Below are 21,962 nucleotides of genomic sequence, written 5' to 3'. Positions count from 1 at the left end.
TACTGAAACAAAATTCAATTTCCGTGTACTCATGCGCAAGTGCGAGACGTCGTACATTGGAGTGCAATTGGCTACTATCGACTACTGTGGTCCCCTACTGTTATCACTCCGCGGTAGAAGAATGATAGACGTCGTCAACTCCGGACTCCACGTAACATATAGCTTCACATCCCCGTCTTTCCGATTAAGATTACTGGGGTGTTTAGCAATCTCTGTGGTCTCCTTTATAGGTTTTCATAGTATCCAGTTGTAGCTGCCAGTATCTGAGTCTTATAGAATCGAATCCGTTGGTCTCCTGGCAACAAATAATTTTCCGCAAAATCTGATTTGTCTGCTTCTCCCGTTGTATAGTTGCCCTTGAGTTCTTCTAACCGCTTTTCGACAGACTTCTTTCAATAGAACCCAAGCATACATACCCTGTAAATTCCTGCATTTTCCAGCAGTCTGCGAGCATTCGTGACCGACGTTACGTACAACTATGTCTTCTTTGTAGATTTGTGGATTACAATGATATTCTATTTCGCTAAGGTCTTTCCTATGCGGTCATTTATGTCTTTAATGGATGGCAGAGAAACCTTGGATTTTTCAGACGCCTTTATATCACTAGGACCTTTCATTGCTGTTTGAAGGAAGTTTTTATATCAGGGGAAGAATACCCTTTCTTGTGCAACGTTTTTGTAAGATATTTCAATTCCACGTCCAGTAAATGTGGTTCACGGATGTTCCTCGCCCTAGCCGCAAACGTTTTTAACACTTCAATTTTGTTGGGGGTGGTGGTTTGAATCCCAATAGTCCGTGTGCGTGGGTTTCCGATGCACCGTAAGGAACAAGCTATTATCTTCCTTGAAGACTGGCACATCCAGGAGATGTAATCCTCCATGGTGAACTGAATCTTTGTATTAATTCCATTGAGATGTTCATACTGACATGTTTCTGTGGTGTCACCGCCAGACACCACACTTGCTAGGTGGTAGCTTTTAAATCGGCCGCGGTCTATTAGTATACGCCGGACCCGCGTGTCGCCACTGTCAGCAGACCGAGCGCCACCACACGGCAGGTCTAGAGAGACGTACTGGCACTCGCCCCAGTTGTACAGCCGACGTTCATAGCAATGGTTCACTGACAAATACGCTCTCATATGCCGAGACGATAGTTAGCATAGCCTTCAACTACATTTGCTACGACCTAGCAAGGCGCCGTATTCAATTGATATTGAGATTCTATTAATGTATCATCAAGAGCGATGTTCTACAAATGTGGATTAAAGTTAAGTATTCCAGAAGCTACGTACTTTTCTTTATAGCATTCATTACGTATCCTGTTTCAGACCTCACGCCAGCCTTCGTGAGTTTAAGCGCGTGCCTTTCGGCTTCCTCTCATTGTGTCTAGGCTGTCTTGTCTAGACACAACAGTTTCCACAAAACAAGCGTTACATCTTCACAAGAGAACCATCTATTCAGTTTTTTGTTGGCAGTTCCTAATGCAAATTCGTCGTTCTTTTCTATAAAGAAATTTACTGTCCTCAGACTTAAGGAGATCCCCAGAGCCACACCATCCATCTGTTCGTAAGACTCATCAGCCCCGTTGAAGTTAGTGGTCACGAGAAAATATTTAGAGAGGTCAGGAATAGTGACACGGAAAACCAGGTTCAGCTTTCTATCACCTCGTCAAGCGGAATCATCGTAACCGAGATGCTGCACCTAAAGTGCCTAATGTGTTTCCCGGCTGGGCTATTACGCCATTTGGTATGCTGATGAAATATGCTAAATTCTTAATGAAGGAGTATGTTTGGTCCACATGTGGTCGTAGCAGTGTAGTCAAGAACTTAGCAACTGACTAGGTTTACCAAACAATGACACTTAATGTCGGTTCCAACAGAAATTTTCATTAGGAATTTTTGGAAATGCCTAACGCTGATGGTAGTGGAATGGTCTAAAAGACCCATCTGATTGTTATGTTGAATTAAGGAGTTTTTTTTTATCAAATTTGTAACAGTTCTAAGAACTTTCTTAGGTTCTTACTCAGCTTCTTATATATCTGTGGATCTAACACATGTATAATCTTACTGTGACAGTCGGTCACATTCATAATTACTGTTTCATAGCCCTTGTCAGGGGAGAGAATGACAATACTGTCATCATCACTGAGGTATTTAGAGAATATCTCCCTCTCACAGTTAGAGGCTACAAATAAGTTAATACTCTTAAAGCTTGTATGTGGATTTCTTTGGCTCCTACAGAGTGAACACTACGAATGCCCGCTTCCACATTGGCCATAATATTCTTCATGGACAGGAATTAAGTAACTATTCGTCAGGAAAGTATTACATTAAAGATGATAGTCAGGATGTGACAATGGATTTGTTGCAAACGCATGTTGGTCATTCCAGCTTTATCCAAAATGTTAAGATTAAAATCATTAATAATGAGTGTAACAGTCACCACACTCTGCAGCCTTGAGTTCTACTCAACGTATTGTGGGCCAAGTAATTAGCGATGTTAATGAATCTGATTGTTTGAATGCTAGCCGGCAGTCTGAACTGTAAAGCACTCCGCTGAAGTACACAAAATTATTTGAAGAAAGACCTAGCATAATTCATACTAATTAATCTCACCGTGAAGTATTTCTTCAAAAAACATATTGCCATACCTCGGACTCCGTGCCCCTGGCGAAGAAATCAGCCTTCGTCAAAGAAATATGAAAACTTTAGAATGAAACGTTATAGAAAGTATTGTATGCTGCGTCATTTTTCACTATGAGAGTGCTCACTCTGGCGCATATTCCTTTATCTATTCTCAGTCTAATGAAATAAGGTTTCTACCCACGCAAGGTTCTAACAAATAATTTAAAAAATTATTTCCTTTGTACTGTTATATACATAAATAAAGTGGGATAAGAAGAACATGGACTCTGAAACCTAGTATAAGAAAGTATGAGGACTAAGAATGTAAATTCATACTCTAATTGCCATGTAGGAAAGAAATATTAGTAAAATTCATGGAGACGTAAGATGAAGTTTAAGGCATAGCATTGACTAAAGTTATAACGTATAATAGTGTAGCCTAATGAAATATATACTTCCTGGACACTGCGTGAATTTTAGTGGTTAGTTAATATTTTTCATGAATTGCAGAATAATAGTAGAATTAATAACTTTGTACATATCTATGTGTATTCATGTGTGTTGTACCTGTAAGAATCTCACTGCTGATGAAGCATGATTTGCAGTGTATGCTAGGGAGGCATTTTCCATTTTTTTTATTCAACAGCTGGTAGGATTTTAGCTTTTAGGTTCTTTCCCGTGTTGTTTGTGCTCATAAAAATTAATAAAATAAATCTCATCAAAATACTGATTTATTAAGAACATACGTAGAAAAAGGCAAATGGCTGAACTTTGAACACTGTTTTACGTAGCATATAATTAAGTTTCTTGCGATATTGATCTTTTAATTGATACTATATGTATGAGGAGTTGGCAGGACTGCTGAAACTCAGTGCACTTTTCCAAATTACAGAATGGTATATGAAATTACTCTGTGGATGTCTGGGCTAACAAGTATGTGCCTCTTAGGATATCACCAGGCGAGAATGTGAAACACTTCTGCATGAACCAAGAGCGCTGACTGCTAATTTACATTAAATACTAATTACTAAAAGGAGACATAACCGCGGTCGGACCCTAAAGACAACGCTTATGTCAATTGACCCCCATGGTATCCTGAGCTAGTTATCATGAGTTGCCTTATGGAGGGGCGTGGTGTTAACCACCCCCATTCCAGATCGTTGCCGACGTTCCGAACTGGGAGATGTAACTTCTCAATCAGGCTGCTCCTTGCTTGGTATCATGATGTTGAGTGCACACCGGTCCAGTTCTCCCATCAGTGATATATCCCTGGTAATACTGGGAATCTTCATCGAGGCCCCCGCATTCGGGGCTGTTACGCTGGCCACTCCGGTACAAAGGCGGATAATTACTGTAGGGACACTATCACTATAGTTCTTTTACCCGCAGTCTGATTTTTGTGTGTAATTTAGGGACTGCAGTCTCAAATATGATTGCATTGTGGGGCTGTGTCATTCACAGACTGATAATACACACATAGGCAGCACTGACAGAACACTTGTCAATCGGAAGACAGTATAAATAATGGTACGAAAACAGTGACTATAGCAATACGTGTTTAAATATGGTGGCAAGTAGGAATAACGCCATTTTTATTCTGTATACAAGGAAAGGTTATGCAGCAAGTTTGTTATTTAGACATCGCATATGAAAGTTGTTTGTTTGTGATAAGATAATGATATGCCAAGTGATCGAAGGGGAAATATCTCCAGTACATATCAGAAGGCGACGAAATCAGTATCACGCACAATCATGTCCGCCGTTTAGCATGCCTCACTATTGATGCTCACGATGGTTGGGATCATCTGACTGTCATGCTGGTACGGAGCTGATGGTTTCTAGGTGGTCTATAGTCAAAGCTAAGCAGAATTTCATTTTTTTTTATTACGATTAAAAAAAAGCTGATAGGTCGCAAAAGTTGTCACTGTATGTAAATGAAACTCCGCACTTTCAAAACTCGTTTCGAGGGTGGCAACCACCAGATGATGTGATAACACATTTTTACATTACAAATGTGAACACGTGCAGGAACGTATTTGTACAGGCACAATGGTTTGTAACCAAAATACCATTTTTTTACAGAAACATGTGCCACAATGCAATATAAGTAAAAAGCTGTGATACAGAAATCTTTAAAACTATTAAACATGAAGGTACTATATTGACATATGTACACAGATATGATGTAGACAGCTGGCAGAAGAATAAATACAGTGGCTCTAAACACCGCGCAATGAAAAAAAATGAGTAAAGGAATCAACGATCAACTTGAACGGATGTCCTATGACGTCCGCCCAGACGAAACGCAACGAACATTACCGAACAAAATAAAAAATAAAATAAAATTAAATTTAAAAATAAATGATAAAAAGTAGTAGCGTCTTTGATTCATACTCAAAACGTCTTCTGTCCCGGGTTAGAATCCCGCCGTTGCTTGAATTTTGATTAATTATAGCATTGGCGGCCGAAGACTTCCAGCATAAGAAGTCACCCTCATTCTGCCAACGGTCTTGTCAAAGAGAGCGGAGGACAGAGGTTCAGGGCACTTCCTTGTTCTAAGGGTTGGAAAGTGCCCCTATAGGCGAAAGAATTGGCGTAGTCAACAGCATGAGGATGCAGAAGGCAATGGAAGCCACTGCATGAAGACACGCAATGTGTATCCACAGGACATGTGGCCTGCAATTGAAGAATGTCATGATGATCTATCCATTGGCAAAAGAATCCAGAATAGTCCCCCATTCGGATCTCCGGGATGGAATGCCAAGTGGTAGGTTAGCATGAGAAAAAGACTGAATAATCAACGAAAGGGTAACGTTCTACGAGTCGGGGAGTAGAATGTCAGAAGCTTGAACGTGGTAGGGAAACTAGAAAATCTGAAAAGGGAAATTCAAAGGCTCAATCTAGATATAGTAGGGATCCGTGAAGTGGAAAGAAGACAAGGATTTCTGCTCAGATGAGTACAGGGCAATATCAACAGCAACAGAAAATGGTATAACGGGAGTACGATTCTTTATGAATAGGAAGGTAAGGCGGTGAGTGTATTACTGTGAACAGTCCAGTAACGGGGTTGTTCTTATCAGCATCGGTAGCAAACCAACACCGACGACGGTAGTTCAGGTATACATGCGGACGTCGCAAGCTGTAGATGAAGAGATAGAGAAAGTGTATGAGGATATTGAAAAGGTAATACTGTATGTAAAGGGGAATGAATATCTAATAGTCATAGGGGACTGGAATGCAGTTGTAGGGCAAGGAACAGAAGAAAAGGTTACAGGAGAATATGGGCTTGGGACAAGGAATGAGAGAGGAGGAAGACTACTTGAATTCTGTAACAAGTTTCAGTTGGTAACAGCGAATACTCTGTTCAAGAATCACAAGAGGAAGAGGTATACTTGGAAAAGGCCGGGTGTTACAGGAAGATTTCAGTTAGATTACACCATGGACAGACAGAGATTCCGAAATCAGATACTGGATTGTAAGGTGTACACAGGGGTAGGTACAGACTCATATCACAATATAGTAGTGATGAAGAGTAGGCCGAAGTTTACGACATTAGTTAGGAAGAATCAATAAGCAAATAAGTGGGATACGGAAGTACCAAGGAATGACTACATACGCTTGAAGTTCTCTAAGGCTACAGATACAGCAATAAGGAATAGCTCAATAGGCAGTAGAGTTGAAGACGAATAGGCATCTCTAAAAGGGTCAAAGGTGGGAAGGAAGACATAGCTACAAAGAAGATAACTGCAAAGAAACCATGGGCAACAGAAGAAATACTTGAATTGATCGATGAAAGGAGGAAGTACAAAAATATTCCTGGAAACTCAGGAATACAAAAATACAAGTCGCTGAGGAAATAAATAAATATGAAGTGCAGACGAAATGGCTTCAGGAAAAATGTGAAGACATCGAAAAAGAAATGATTGTCGGAAGGACAGACTCAGCGTATAGGATACTCAAAACAACCTTTGATGACATTAAAAGCAAGGGTGATAACATTAAGAGTACAACGGATTCATATGGTTCAAATGGCTCTGAGCACTATGCGACTTAACTTCTGACGTCATCAGTTGCCTAGAACTTAGAACTAATTAAACCTAACTAACCTAAGGACAGCACACACATTCATGCCCGAGGCAGAATTCGAAACTGCGACCATAGCGAGTACAACGGGAATCCCACTGTTAAATGCAGAGGAGAGAGCGGATAGATGGAAAGAAAACACTGAAAGCCTCTTTCAGGTGGGGGAGGGGGAGAAGAAACAGGAGTCGATTTAGAAGGGACAGGGGAACCAGTATTAGAATCAGAATTAGCTTTGGAGGACTTAAGATCAAATAAGGCAGGAGGATAGATAACATTCCATCAAAATTTCTAAAACAATTGGGGGAAGTGGCAGCAAAACGACTATTCATGTTGGTGTGTAGAATGTATGAGTCTAGCGACATATCATCTGACTTTCCGTAAAGCATCATCCACACAATTCCGAAGACGGCAAAAGCTGACAAGGGCGAGAGTTATCGCACAATCAGCTTAACAGCTCATGCATCCAAGTTGCTTGCAAGAATAATATACAGAAGAATGGAAAAGAGGCGCTAGATGCCGATCAGTTTGGCTTTAGGAAGGTGGCAATTCTGACGTTGCGGTTAACAATGGAATCAAGACTAAAGAAAAATCAAGACACGTTCATTGGATCTGTCGACCTGGAAAAAGCGTTCGACAATGTAAAGTAGTGCAAGATGTTCGAAATTCTGAAAAATGTTGGAGTAAGCCATAGGGAGCCAATTGGGAATAATAAGTGTGGACGACCAAGAATGAAGTGCCCGTATTAAGAAGGGTGTAAGACAAGGATGTAGCCTTTCGCCTTTTCTGTTCAATGTGTACAGCGAGGAAGCAATGATGGAAATAAAAAAAAAAAGGTCCCGGAATGGAATTAAAATTCAAGGTGAAAGGATATCAATGATGCTATTCGCTGATGACACTGCTATCTTGAGTGAAAGTGAAGAAGAATTAAATGATCTGCTGAACAGAATGAACAGTCTTAAAGAGTACACAGTATGGACTGAGAGTAAATAGAATAAAGACGAAGGTAATGAGAAGTAGCAGAAATGAGAACAGCGAGAAACTTAACATCAGGATTTATGGCCACGAAGTAGATGAAGTTAAGGAATTCTGCTGCCTAGGCAGTAAAATAACCAATGACGGAAGAAGCAAGGAGAACATCAAAAGCAGACTAGCCATGGAAAAAGGGCCTTATTGACCAGGAGGAGTCTACTAATATCAAATATCAGCCTTAATGTGAGGAAGAAATTTCTGAGAATATACGTCTGGAGTACAGCATTGTATGATAATGACATATACTGTGAGAAAACCGGAAGAAAAGAGTATCGAAGCATTTGAGATAAGGTGCTACAGACGAATGTTGAAAATTAGGTGGATTGACAAGGTAAGGAATGAGGAGGTTCTGCGCAGAATTGGAGAGTAAATGAACATGTGGAAAACACTTATAAGGAGAAGGGACAGGATGATAGGACACCTCTTAAGACATGAGGGAATGACTTCCATGGTAGTAGAGGAAGCTGTAGAGGGCAAAAACTCTAGAAGACAGAGATTGGAATACATCCAGCAAATAATTGAGGACGTGGGTTGCAAGTGCTATTCTGAAATGAAGAGGTTAGCACAGGAGAGGATTTCGTGGCAGGCCGCATCGAGCCAGTCGGAAGACCGATGACCAAAAAACAAAACAAAAAAACAAAATCAAAATTGCAGATATTTGCACAAATTTTAAATTGGTGTGTATTTATGCCAAAGAACTCGTATATGCAAAGTACATTATATTTAAGACAAATGGTACAAATAAAAAATTAAATTGAAAACCTTAAGCCTACGCATGAAACCATGGTTAGAAAGTAACTTATTTTGTCTGACACTTTCTATACCTCACAAACAAAATAGAAGACAGTACAATTGCAATAGTGAAAAATGTTATAGAGAAATTGAGCCGCCAACTCATCGGAAATGCTGAAAAACCATTATCTGTTACTTGTTACTTTTCATTGATTACATTATTCGCGTTAATACTACGATGAGCATAACTTTCATGGTCTTCTAAAATGTCCACATCCCTGCGATTGGGTTCCAAATGGAGATTGCTTAAATTTCTCTCAATACGACGTAACTGGTGGCCCTGTTACCTCAAATGAAAGCCCAAAGCACTGCCAATACTTGCGTAATTGCGCTCTCTAAATCTTGTGCTGGCATTACCTGCATAACTACGCTCTGTGAATCTTGTTTTAAAAGCCCTACCTGTTTGTCCTGTGTAAATACCGTCACAAAACCAGCAACCAAGCCTACAGATACCTGAATGATTGAATGTATCTAATTTTTCATTCAAAGTAGGCCCAGAAAAAAAGTTTTTCTTTGTACGGAACCCAGCCTGCGTTTAAGTCTTATGAAAAGCATAGACGGATACAGAAAAACCTCAAGGGGGGAGGGCGCTAAAGATATCTTGAGCTACCGTAATAAAAAATAATCAAGTCACATGCAAAGCTTAAGGAAGTTTTATTTAAAGTGACTATACAAATACCGGTATACAGAACAATGCCATCTTATGATATAAAAAGTTACAATTGTGGGTCTCTTCCTTAAATGACGAATTATGTGCGACTATTCTTCCTGACAGATTGGTAAGTTTCATCGTCAAAAGGACAATCAAAGTCAGGGTGAGTATTTACAAGTTAGGTATGGGAAACTACTGTTACGTTATTAGCAAAAATATTGTTACGAGTATCGTAACAATATTTTTACTGAGAAATTACTATGAATTACTGTTATTAATACTTCACAATCAACTGATCACTCTCAGTGTTGACTAATCTTCACACTTGCACTTGCACTTGCTACAACTAGGTCTGTTTACTTATTTATTCTTCAGTCTCAGTGTTGACTAATCTTCACACTTGCACTTGCTACAACTAGGTCTGTTTACTTATTTATTCTTCAGTCTCAGTATTTTTGCTTCTGAATGTAAACTAGCTTCCTATTCGGCGAGTAGTCCGTATTTATAATGCCACGTATTGAAGATTCTTTTTACAAGAAAACAGTAGAGCATTAGCTATTTTTCGCAAACAAATGCCAGACAGAATAACGTGTCGAGATCACTAGAATGGCCGAGACTTTTCTCGTTCGTATGTGTTAGCTATCTATGTGCCACACAGATGGCTGTGTGCACAGATGATTAATTGATTAATAACAGAAATTGTAATGGTGTTTAAATACATTATGCAATATGAGATATGATCATAAATGCTTACGAAATGTTCTTAATGTCATTTATCTTCCCCTCGTTGCGTTGTGTTGCAACAGCCTTAATTTAATTTCACGATCATTTTATAGCATACACGCGAGTAGTTGGTCGACGGGCCCAAAGTACTGATCGATACTCATCGGCGTTCCTTATAATCGATATTCCTGGAAAGCTTTGTGTTGGCTGTGGTCTGTTTCAGATTGCTGTCAGCCACAGCGACCTAACAGTAGTGACACCACAGTTACGTGTTAAGTGTTGTTGGTTTTACTGTGTGTGTACGAATGACATTGATTATTGGTTGTATGTCTACTTATATCTACAGGGTGTTTCAAAAATGACCGGTATATTTGAAAGGGCAATAAAAACTAAACGAGCTGCGATAGAAATACACCGTTTGTTGCAATATGCTTGGGACAACAATACATTTTCAGGCGGACAAACTTTCGAAATTACAGTAGTTACAATTTTCAACAACAGATGGCGCTGCAAGTGATGTGAAAGGTATAGAAGACAACGCAGTCTGTTGGTGCGCCATTCTGTATGTCGTCTTTCTGCTGTAAGCGTGTGCTGTTCACAACGTGCAAGTGTGCTGTAGACAACATGGTTTATTCCTTAGAACAGAGGATTTTTCTGGTGTTGGAATTCCACCGCCTAGAACACAGTGTTGTTGCAACAAGACGAAGTTTTCAACGGAGGTTTAATGTAACCAAAGGATCGAAAAGCGATACAATAAAGGATCCGTTTGAAAAATTTCAACCGACTGGGAACGTGACGGATGAACGTGCTGGAAAGGTAGGGCGACCGCGTACGGCAACCACAGAGGGCAACGCGCAGCTAGTGCAGCAGGTGATCCAACAGCGGCCTCGGGTTTCCATTCGCCGTGTTGCAGCTGCGGTCCAAATGACGCCAACGTCCACGTATCATCTCATGCGCCAGAGTTTACACCTCTATCCATACAAAATTCAAACGTGGCAACCCCTCAGCGCCACTACCATTGCTGCACGAGAGACATTCGCTAACGATATAGTGCACAGGATTAATGACGGCGATATGCATGTGGGCAGCATTTGGTTTACCGACGAAGATTTTTACCTGGACGGCTTCGTCAATAAACAGAACTGGCGCATATGGGGAACCGAAAAGCCCCTTGTTGGAGTCCCATCGTCCCTGCATCCTCAAAAAGTACTGGTCTGGGCCGCCATTTCTTCCAAAGGAATCATTGGCCCATTTTTCAGATCCGAAACGATTACTGCATCACGCTATCTGGACATTCTTCGTGAATTTGTGGCGGTACAAACTGCCTTAGACGACACTGCGAACACCTCGTGGTTTATGCAAGATGGTGCCCGGCCACATCGCACGGCCGACGTCTTTAATTTCCTGAATGAATATTTCGATGATCGTGTGATTGCTTTGGGCTATCCGAAACATACAGGAGGCGGCGTGGATTGGCGTCCCTATTCGCCAGACATGAACCTCTGTGACTTCTTTCTGTGGGGACACTTGAAAGACCAGGTGTACCGCCAGAATCCAGAAACAATTGAACAGCTGAAGCAGTACATCTTATCTGCATGTGAAGCCATTCCGCCAGACACGTTGTCAAAGGTTTCGGGTAATTTCATTGAGAGACTACGCCATATTATTGCTACGCATGGTGGATATGTGGAAAATATCGTACTATAGAGTTTCCCAGACCGCAGTGCCATCTGTTGTTGAAAATTGTAACTACTGTAATTTCGAAAGTTTGTCTGCCTGAAAATGTACTGTTGTCCCAAGTATATTGCAACAAACGGTGTATTTCTATCGCTGCTCGTTTAGTTTTTATTGCCGTTTCAAATATACCGGTCATTTTTGAAACACCCTGTAAATGCACTATCGAGTCTGGGACACCATCACAACAGTTTGATAAATGATTTAATACCACTTTTCTTCATCTCACTGCGTTATATTACAACAGCCTTAACTGACTTTTCGGCCACGCTGGGTAGCCGCGACGTCTGAGACGTCTTGACATGGTCCGCGAGGCTTCTCCCGTCGGAGGTTCGAGTCCTCCTTCGGGCTTGGGTGTGTGTGTCGTCCTTAGCGTAGGTTAGATTACATAGTGTGTAAGCTTAGGGACCGCTGACCTCAGCAGTTTGGTTCCATAAGACCTTACCAGAAATTTCCAAATTTAACTGACTTAATACCAGCCATAGCAGCTAATCGGTAAGAGTGGCGCATGCCCGTGAGTTGTCATTACAATAAAACGTTTCGTCTCTCACATCCTCGAACCCAGGTCACGCTACTTTCCTCTCTGTCCCTGAGATAAGCGACTAACGTTACCTATGTTGCGGCTGACTGCACCAAAATCAGTTAATATTAAGCACGGCTTATAATATTACGATCTCTGCATGTATTTTTGTTTGGTATTGAGCAGGGAAACTGCCGCCTTAAGAGGCCCTTAACATTACTTGACGTTGTCGGATTCTGACGCTAATTACTTTAAGCATATTATTACACATTATGGTTCAGAACCGTGGGCCGCGCAGATACATGATTTAGGTCGCATAAAGCCGCGAATCCCAGTTTGACGACCACTTCTGTATTCTTGGAATATAGTTACAATAGCGCATATAGTTTCACAGAAATGTTGTTGTAGTATCTCGAGGGAAAATTGAAGTTGTGACTATTATTTGGCAGTATAATACTTGTCAGTTTGCAAACAATCAAGTTTTTGAGATTGTTTCGACATCTCAAATAGTTTTTGATATATAATGGGTGTCCACTTTAAATTAATCTGAAAACTGTCACTGGAAGTATTTCGGTAGCCTGTATTCGGTATTCAGACATTTACATTAATAGCGCTGAGGCTCATCGAATGCTCGGAACCTTCATTCGAATTTCCGAAGATTAATAACGACGGAAATTATGTCCAAGAATTTTGCTGCGAACAATTACAGTTTCGGGCCATTGTTGTCACTTATTATTCACTAAAGCATTTCGATCGTCTTCTTCTGTTGCAATTATAACCTTCATATAATACAACACAATTTCATGATCTCTGTATAAAGTGAAGTAAGTGTTTTGTAACTAAAGGAAAAGTAAGTACAAGTAATGAGAGGAAATTACATTTTTCTTGTTATTGGTCATAGTTTGGACTGTCTTGTCCTATACCTGTAGCGCCACGCACCTGAGTAGAAATGAGAGTATGGTTAGAGATAGGCTTTACTAGTATGCAACAGATATGCATTGCATGGAGAATTCGTAATTTACATCCCAGTGCTGTGTGCCTCACGATACCGTTTTGCTCATTCCGGTGTGCCGCCTTGTCACGTTATATATATTGAAAGAGCCCTTCACTAATACATACAAGGAAGGCGACGTCTGAGTCCAGCAACATTGTTTAGTGTTGTGAGGTTTATGTCAGTGAGACTCTAATCGTAAATACCTCTCCTCCAGCGACATAAAAGTCGTAGCAGTCAGAATTGCGACCTCTAAACTAGGAGGGGTTAGGGTTGTAAACGTAACCGTATCTTCTGTCCTTAGTGCCGGAGCGTTTACGTATTCAGGTAATACAGGTAACTCTCGATAAATTTTACTCCTGCAGCACTTAAAGTAGCCGGTCCACTGCCCCGGTTGATTTTTTTTTTTTTTTCAGTATTCGGTCGACAGACTTTACGTCAGATTCGGATTAGTAGGAACTTATTATACGATATTGATTTGTAGCTTTATCGTTTTATAAAATCAGCAACGGCAGCCAAATAAATTTTTCTTTTTTGCCTTTTTCGCCATTTGCCTAACATTAAGTCAAGGGCATAGTAATTTCTGCTCTGTAGACATGAAAAATTTCCCCCATCAAGCAGATCGTCGGAACGTTTTTCAAACTTGGTTGTAACGTTAAGAACTGGGAAACGTTCCAACGACACCAGCAGCACACGTGCCGACAGATCGTACACAGGCAGGCAGTGTCTATGATACACAGACAGATCTCTTTCACAGAAAACTGTCTGCGACTGTGCCATTGTCCATGCTTCTCTACGTCCAGAGAATAGTGAGATGATGCTGTAATTTACCGTCTAGTAAGGTCATCCGAAGACCAGTATCAGTTGCAAAGCGATTTAGAAAAGATTGCTTTTTGGTGTGGCAGGTGGCAGTTGACGCTAAATAACGAAAAGTGTGAGGTGATCCACATGAGTTCCAAAAGAAATCCATTGGAATTCGATTACTCGATAAATAGTACAATTCTCAAGGCTGTCAATTCAACTAAGTACCTGGGTGTTAAAATTACGAACAACTTCAGTTGGAAAGACCACATAGATAATATTGTGGGGAAGGCGAGCCAAAGGTTGCGTTTGATTGCCAGGGCACTTAGAAGATGCAACAAATCCGCTAAAGAGACAACTTACACTACACTCGTTCGCCCTCTGTTAGAATATTGCTGCGCGGTGTGGGATCCTTACCAGGTGGGATTGACGGAGGACGTCGAAACGGTGCAAAAAAGGGCAGCTCGTTTTGTATTATCACGTAATAGGCGAGAGAGTGTGGCAGATGATACGCGAGTTGGGATGGAAGTCATTAAAGCAATGACGTTTTTCGTCGCGGCGAGATCTATTTACGAAATTTCAGTCACAAACTTTCTCTTCCGAATGCGAAAATATTTTGTTGAGCCCAACCTACATAGGTAGGATTGATCATCAAAATAAAATAAGAGAAATCAGAGCTCGAACAGAAAGGTTTAGGTGTTCGTATTTCCAGCTCGCTGTTCGGGAGTGGAATGGTAGAGAGATAGTATGATTGTGGTTCGATGAACCCTCTGCCAAGCACATAAATGTGAATTGCAGAGTAGTCATGTAGATGTAGATGTAGATCACGATGAACCAACAGACTAGAGTTCTGCGTCATATCGCTTAGTGTTTCTACTTGCTCATGCCGCAAAAAACAGGTTCAGCTTCGAGGATCCCATGTTTGATCAGTGATAGATCAAGAACAGCCGCTACCTGTGTGCTCATCAGTTGTTTTGTTCCGAGTGAACTCGAACAATAAAGAGAGGCAGGATTTCCTTCCACGACGGCAAAGAAAACGTTACGCTATTTGAAACCACGTTTCGAGCCTAGTATGGTTAGTTTCCCTTCTCCCAACTTCAGAGAGATTGTTTGAAATAGCGAGGGATGTGTTAGAGGACGATCAATTCAGATTTAGGAAAATTTGTGTAAGCTACAGGTAACTTAATGTGCATAAGAACCTAGAGGTAGCAATAAGAATGGAAGACCAAAACAGCTGCTACAGATGGTTCAAATGGCTCTGAGCACTATGGGGCTCAACTACTGTGGTCATCAGTCCCCTAGAACTTAGAACTACTTAAACCTAAGTAACCTAAGGACATCACACACATCCATGCCCGAGGCAGGATTCAAACCTGCGACCGCAGCAGTCGCACGGTTCCGGACTGCGCGCCTAGAACCGCGAGACCACCGCGGCCGGCAGCTGCTAAAGGACAAGGGACGAATGCAATCTAAATGAGCAGGAAGGCATTGGGTAGTGTGTGCTGCATGTGGGCTAATTAGTCGAAGCCTTCAGTTTTGTCCATCTACATCAGAATTCGTGTTGCGCAAGTGACAGTACGGCGCGCGGCGGAGAAAGCATCTTGTACCACTATTTTTCTCTCCGCCCCTCTCCCGTTTACACACCATCTGCGGCTCCACTAGGGAACAGTGCATGAGAGAAACGACTGTCAACAGTCATGGTGTTATCGTGAGATAGGAAGTGCACGTTGCTTGACTCTTCTTAGAATGCTCAGTTTGTCATTCCACTCCAGATACTGAGTAAAATAGGTATAAGCTATCAGCAAGAACAATAACGTTGCATAGAAGATTACAGGTGTCGTGCGTAATGTACATGCGGATGAGGCAATGTAAGTAGGCCGTTGAGTATCCTAAATACTTATGATCCACAAAGGCAATTAGTGAACGACTGCTGTTTGGTGCAGGTCTCAAACGACGACGTCAGCGAGGGACACTGCGCAGCACAAGCAGAGCATGAAGCAAGAGTGGCGATGATGTCGTGGTCGGCAAGGAGCACCTTCTCGATAGTAGCCAGTAATCGTGGTTGATACTTTTGCCGGTCACCAAACGGTTTCCACCTACGCTATGTGCGTGGGGCCGGAAGCGCCCCAGGCAAGGTGATAGGATGCCGAGTGCCATTCCGTTAGTCTTCTGTTGTTGTCGTTGCAACATTCTAGTTGAAAATTATTGGCAGATTAAAAATGTGTGCCGGACCGAGACTCGAACACGAGACCTCGGTCCCGAATTATAGTCTCGGTCCGGCACACAGTTTTAATCTGCCAGGAAGTTTCATATCAGCGCACACTCCGCTGCAGGGTGAAATTCTCATTCTGGAAACATTCTAGTTGTCTCCCATAAAGTATCCTTTCTGGGATCTTTCTCATTTATTGTTTCCAATTTGATGCTGTGAGTGTTGTGTGATGTCCTTAGGTTAGTTAGGTTTAAGTAGTTCTAAGTTCTAGGGGACTGATGACCATAGATGTTAAGTCCCATAGTGCTCAGAGCCATTTGAACCATTTCTTTTTTTTTTTTGATTCTGTGGAATAAATTCAATAATACTTAAATATCTGTACCATTTTCTCCGCTTCTCAATGACTTTAATGATGTTGAGGGTGCAGTACCGATGCTATTCCTATAGCATGTCACCTTGAAACAATTCGATGTTTATCATGGCATGTTGCCCATCACAGTTCTTCCGTTTCTCTTACTAAGTGTGAATCCCACCTAGTACGGGGTCCATTGCTGTCAGGGATTTATAAAACTCATTTCATTTATATTTTGCAGCCGGATGCTCTTCTTGTGGCCGCCGTCCTCAGTTGTCTACTGGAGGGAAGTCGTTTGCACCATCTGTTTGCGAATTGTATAAACTTTGTACAGTGTGCGAGCGCATTTTAACTGTTTATATATCGTATTTTGTCAGTCATAAATTGGCGACCAGCCCAGCATCTGTCTGAACAAACGTGACAAACTCCTAAAGACCACACACACAGACTGCGCAGTGGATTAGCGACAGTCATTAACCCGCCACGAAGAATCGGGCCTGGTCTGGTTTCCTATCTCGAAAACTAGTGCGCTGCGCTACATTCTATACGAGCAGGTCACGTTGGTCATTACAGTTGTCTGTGAGAATTCTTCCTGAAAGATATGTGTAAGGTCTGACTTGATAGGTGTATGACTGGGGTCCATCTAATGTACCCCTTGAGCGACAGTTGCTGGTGCGCAATTCTTGCTGCTGGCTGAAGATACTTTCTGAGCAGTTTCTAAGAAGTAACTCTGTGTCTAGTTCTAAAGATACAAACTGTGTGTCTCTTTCTATTCAATGTCGGAATGGCGCGTCAGTATTTCTAAGACAGGTGATCGTCTGCAGAAAAGACGCCATATATGTGCACCTAGAAATAAACCACATCTTTGTAATTCAGCTCTCTTCTCTGGTACCTTATTCAATTGTCGAAACATGACTACTGAAGGCAAGATACTCTTGTTGCCGTTAAAATGTACAAGGGACATGTGCTTGGCGTATACTGTTGTGAGTGGTTTTATATCTACATATGAGCTTTAAGTATGGGCTAAATTTAGCTTCTCAGATGCTAAAACTGCTGTTTGTTCTGAGCTGTCCGTATAGTTGTGTCAATCATTATTCCTATTCCAGGCTGTGCTGCATCTGCTGTCACTACCAAGTATTTTTCAGGTGTGTAATTTCCCAAACAGGGTGCAGAGCACAACTTACTCCAGAGCGTTGGGTAGGCTTGCACATATAATAAATACCTTTAAAATTTTCAGCTTTTGAATTTTAATAAATAAAAAGGAATCTGTATGGTCTCATGTCCTGTGATGAACTTTGTATGATACTTCAACTTTAGTTGTAACACTAGCAATTCTGTAATTTTTGCAGGACGAGGTTATCGTTTAGTTGGTCCAGTGTTACAAGCATACGCTTATGTCTTCATGTCTAGGGACAAACATTGCATGGAAATTACATTTTACTAACAATGTTAGGAATTCTGTAACGTTTGTAGGATGAGATTATTAATTTGTTCAGTGCTGCCAGCACATCCCCTAAGTACATAGCATTCTACGAGAATAATTTTTGCTTGTTGACGGTGAATTTTAATCCTGTATTCAGAAGGTCAAAGTCTCTTGCTCGTTGATTTTCGATATACTGCTCTTGTATTTTGCCTATTACAGTTAAATCACTGTTTCAGATTCCTGTTAAATAGTGTCTACGTAAAAACCAGTTTCAGTCCGGAAGGAAATTTCGTATTAGCCGGTACTCCACTGCAGTGTAAAAAATTAATTTTGAATGTCATTGTATTGGCTACTCTAAGCAGCAGTAACGCTCAACAGTACTGTATGTAGCGTGTATTAACTACTACACGATCGAGCCACATTTAACGTGACCACCACCAATGTTCGATGTCTACGTGCAATAACCATTCGGAAACGGCAGGTGGCATCACTAGCAGTCGAGGGTACATAAAACATCTTGGGGGACGCAGAAATCAGTCCAGTTTTTGGAAAAAACGACATTTTGTCAATGGAGTGAGTGATTATTTTGTAAAAATTTATAGATGCAATCACATTCTTATGACACAATTGATGTAGTATTGAGGAAACGGAGTGACGTGCAAGAGTGCATGGTCACTGGCTTTCAGACCAAAGGTGAAAACCTTCCCGAAAAGGCTGACTCTGTAAATTCTTGACGTGCCGCCGTGGTCCAAGTATACCTTGAATGGCAAGATGACGGTACCCAGAACCGACACCGAGGCAGCTATCGCGAATCATGGATATTAGATGACAGGATAAACGACGGCTGCGGAGGTGCGTTCGGGCGAACAGATGTGCAGCTGTTGAAGAGCTGACCGTCCAGACGAACCAAGGGGCAAACCAACAGTGTCTCATAAACGACCATTCAGCGAACATTGCTGCGTATGGGTCTCTGTAGCATGCGCCCTGTTCATCCGTCATTGCTGACTGCTGTTCGTTGGGGATGAAGTTTGGAATTTGCACGCCAGTACCGCCCCATCGAAGAGATGGTTGTTGGTGAGCGCGGCGTGAAACATTTGAAAGCAAACAACAAGGGAGAGTTATAGTCTGGGGAACGTTTTCGTGGCATTCACTGAGTGATCTCGTCAGTGTGGAAGACACAAGGGATCAAGACAAGTACGCATGTATCCTTGGGGACCATGTCCACCCGTACGTGCAGTTTGTTGTTCTTCTGCGCGATTGCTTTGGCATCAACGAATCGGACAAGGCAACGCATCCTACAGCTCGCAGTGTGCGTGCATGGTTCGAAGACCACCGGGATGAGTTTACCTTCCTCACCTGGGCATCACCTCTATCGGGCTGTTCGCACCACGGATCCTCAACCAGAAACCTGGCCACGGCGCTGGAGTTGCTGGGGCTACACATATCTGTTGGACCCTCAAGAAGTTCCTTGACTCTATTCCTGTACATCTCGCAGCGGTCCACTCTGAAAAATTGTTTATTCAGGGTTTTCGCAGTTATTGGCAACTGTAAATACACATCGCAAGGATCTCATTTGTGCCACAACAGAAATGTGCATTAATGATGTCTACATTACTCTCTGTCTCTGTCTCTCCCTCTTCCTCTTTCTGTCTCTATGTCTGTGTCAGTTTTTGTCTAGACGCTAACGCCCAATGACTGAGCATCTTATAGGAAAATAATAATAATTTATGTAAATGTAACTGGTTTCTAATTTAGGAGCCATTCAGGATCGAAGAAATTAAAAACCTGTGATAGACTAGTAGTCGAAACAGGAACCTTGTCTTGGTTCTTACGAAATGACCTTCGAGGTACATCACGTGACCCACCCTTGCAGCTTTGCTTTGATCGGCCGGCCGGGGTGGCCGAGTGGTTCTAGGTGCTACATTTGAACTGGAAAGTCTTGCCCAGTTTGAAGGTGAGAGAGAGGTACTGCTCAGAACAAAAAATGGTTCAAATGGCTCTGAGCGCTATGGAACTTAACATCTGAGGTCATCAGTCCGCTAGAACTTAAAACTACTTAAACCTAACTAACCTAAGGATATGACACACATCCATGCCCGAGGCAGGATTCGAACCTGCGATCGTAGTGGTCGCGCGGTTCCAGACTGAAGCGCCTAGAACAGCTCGGCCACAGCGGCCGGCAGGGTTCTCCAGTATTTTTTGTGGGGCTATCACTCCTGGAATAAAAGAACGCGTTTGGAAGATAGGAGAACGTACTGGAGGAAGTTAGACTATCGCGACGGATTGTAAATCATGCACGGATGGGCTAGCTGGTAAGAGCAATGCTCCTCAAAGTAATAATTTTGAGTTCGAATGCCCGTCTGTCATACACCACCTGGAGGTTTCGAAACAGCGCAGATCTTGCCACAGAGTGAATTATTTATTCTGGCCCCGAAATCGTTTACAGCGTAACTCGTGAAGATAGTCATGAGGAAAAAACTATATTGACGAAGTTTCAGAAGTAGACTGCCGTGTTAATGCCTATCGCCAATCTCACTTGGACTCGCCGTCTCTTCGCGGAAGTGCGAGAGAGCAGAAGCACATTAGGTGGACGCGTGGGCGCAGGCGGCGAGCGACGCGCGCTCGCGCAGAATTGGCTAACGGCGGCAGGCGGCGGTCGGCAGCCGGCAGCCGGCGATCGGAGGCGAAAGTGCGCGCGCGACTCGTCCCCCGGCGCGCCGGCTAGCTAATCTGTAGCGGGCCATCGCGGTCGCGCCGCCGTGGCGTGGGCCGGGCGGGCGGCCACCTGGCGGCTGCGGCTCCTGGGCGGGGCGGGGCGCTCGCTTTCACCGCCGCCTGGCCTCGCCCGGCCGGCCCGGCACGGCCGGCTGCTCGCGAGCGCGTCCACCGCGCTCCCACCCGCGGCGTGCAGGGTGCAGTCAGCGCCTGCGACAACTGACAGGTAGTCCGCATAACGACGCAGAGTCCGCGCCGCGTCAAGGCGGGTCCTACAGGAAACCGCTCTGTATGTAGCCGAGTCCTGATTACAAAGACCACCGTTAAGGTCTCCAGGCTCTCTCTACGCGTTTAAGGTTTGTACGAGGCTCACTGCCACTCACTCCATAACAATCCCGCGCCGCTCACACTGTCCGCATCTAGTTCTTCCTGTCTTATGCAGCTCCCTCGCATCCAGTGATACCCAACACTCTGCAGCCTGAAGTCACCTAGTATTGCCGACTGCATCTTGGTCCTGCAGGGGGTCGTGGGCCCTCCACCTTCTTGTCATGTAGCTGACAGACTATTCTACCATAGTGCATTCTGACAATATGGTCTACCAATTCCAAACGTCTCGCTTTGGCGATTGATCACTACTGAGAGTCACTTGGCTATCTTAACTAATTCTTCATAGGATGTTCAAACCCCTCTTTGTGTTGCTTTGTCAAATGTTGGCCCAAAAATTTTTCTGTTCACTTTATTTTCAAGCACTGAGAGTTGGTGCTCTTTTTTTATGGTCATGCTTTGGCTCCGTATATCCGTACTGGCCTGATGACTGTATTGTAGAGTTTCAGTTTGGTTTTCCTGGTCAAGAGTTTGGGCGATAGAAGCCTTTGCAAGGTAAAGTAAACTTTGCTTGCGTTCTGCAGTATAGTTTGTTATTACACTATGGCAAATAAACTGAGAGTTATGAGTTTACTGAAAATGAGATCTGTGTCATTTTGAGACTGATGGGCCAAGCCAGAATCGATTCGACGCAGCGGATTAACGATCGTGGCTGGTGCACCAGCCAGCCTATGGTTTTTAATATGATTTCCCGTTTGGGAAAATTCTAGTATGGTCCTCAAATTCCTCCGAGGAAAATACGGTAAACGATCAGCTAAAATACGATCACACACAGCACAACCTTTATACCATTCCCAGACAGGTGACACACACGACTTCTCTCCGTTTATTAAGTGACGACTGCGGCCACTGGAAGGGCATCCAAAAGCAGAGTTAAGTTTGCCAAATATGAGTACAGGAGACCCCTTCCTGGGAGGGAATAATACTAAGG

The sequence above is a fragment of the Schistocerca piceifrons genome, chromosome 2 (genome assembly GCF_021461385.2).
Source record: "Schistocerca piceifrons isolate TAMUIC-IGC-003096 chromosome 2, iqSchPice1.1, whole genome shotgun sequence".
Classification (NCBI taxonomy): Eukaryota; Metazoa; Arthropoda; class Insecta; order Orthoptera; family Acrididae; genus Schistocerca; species Schistocerca piceifrons.
Note: the sequence above shows the minus strand (reverse complement) of the source record.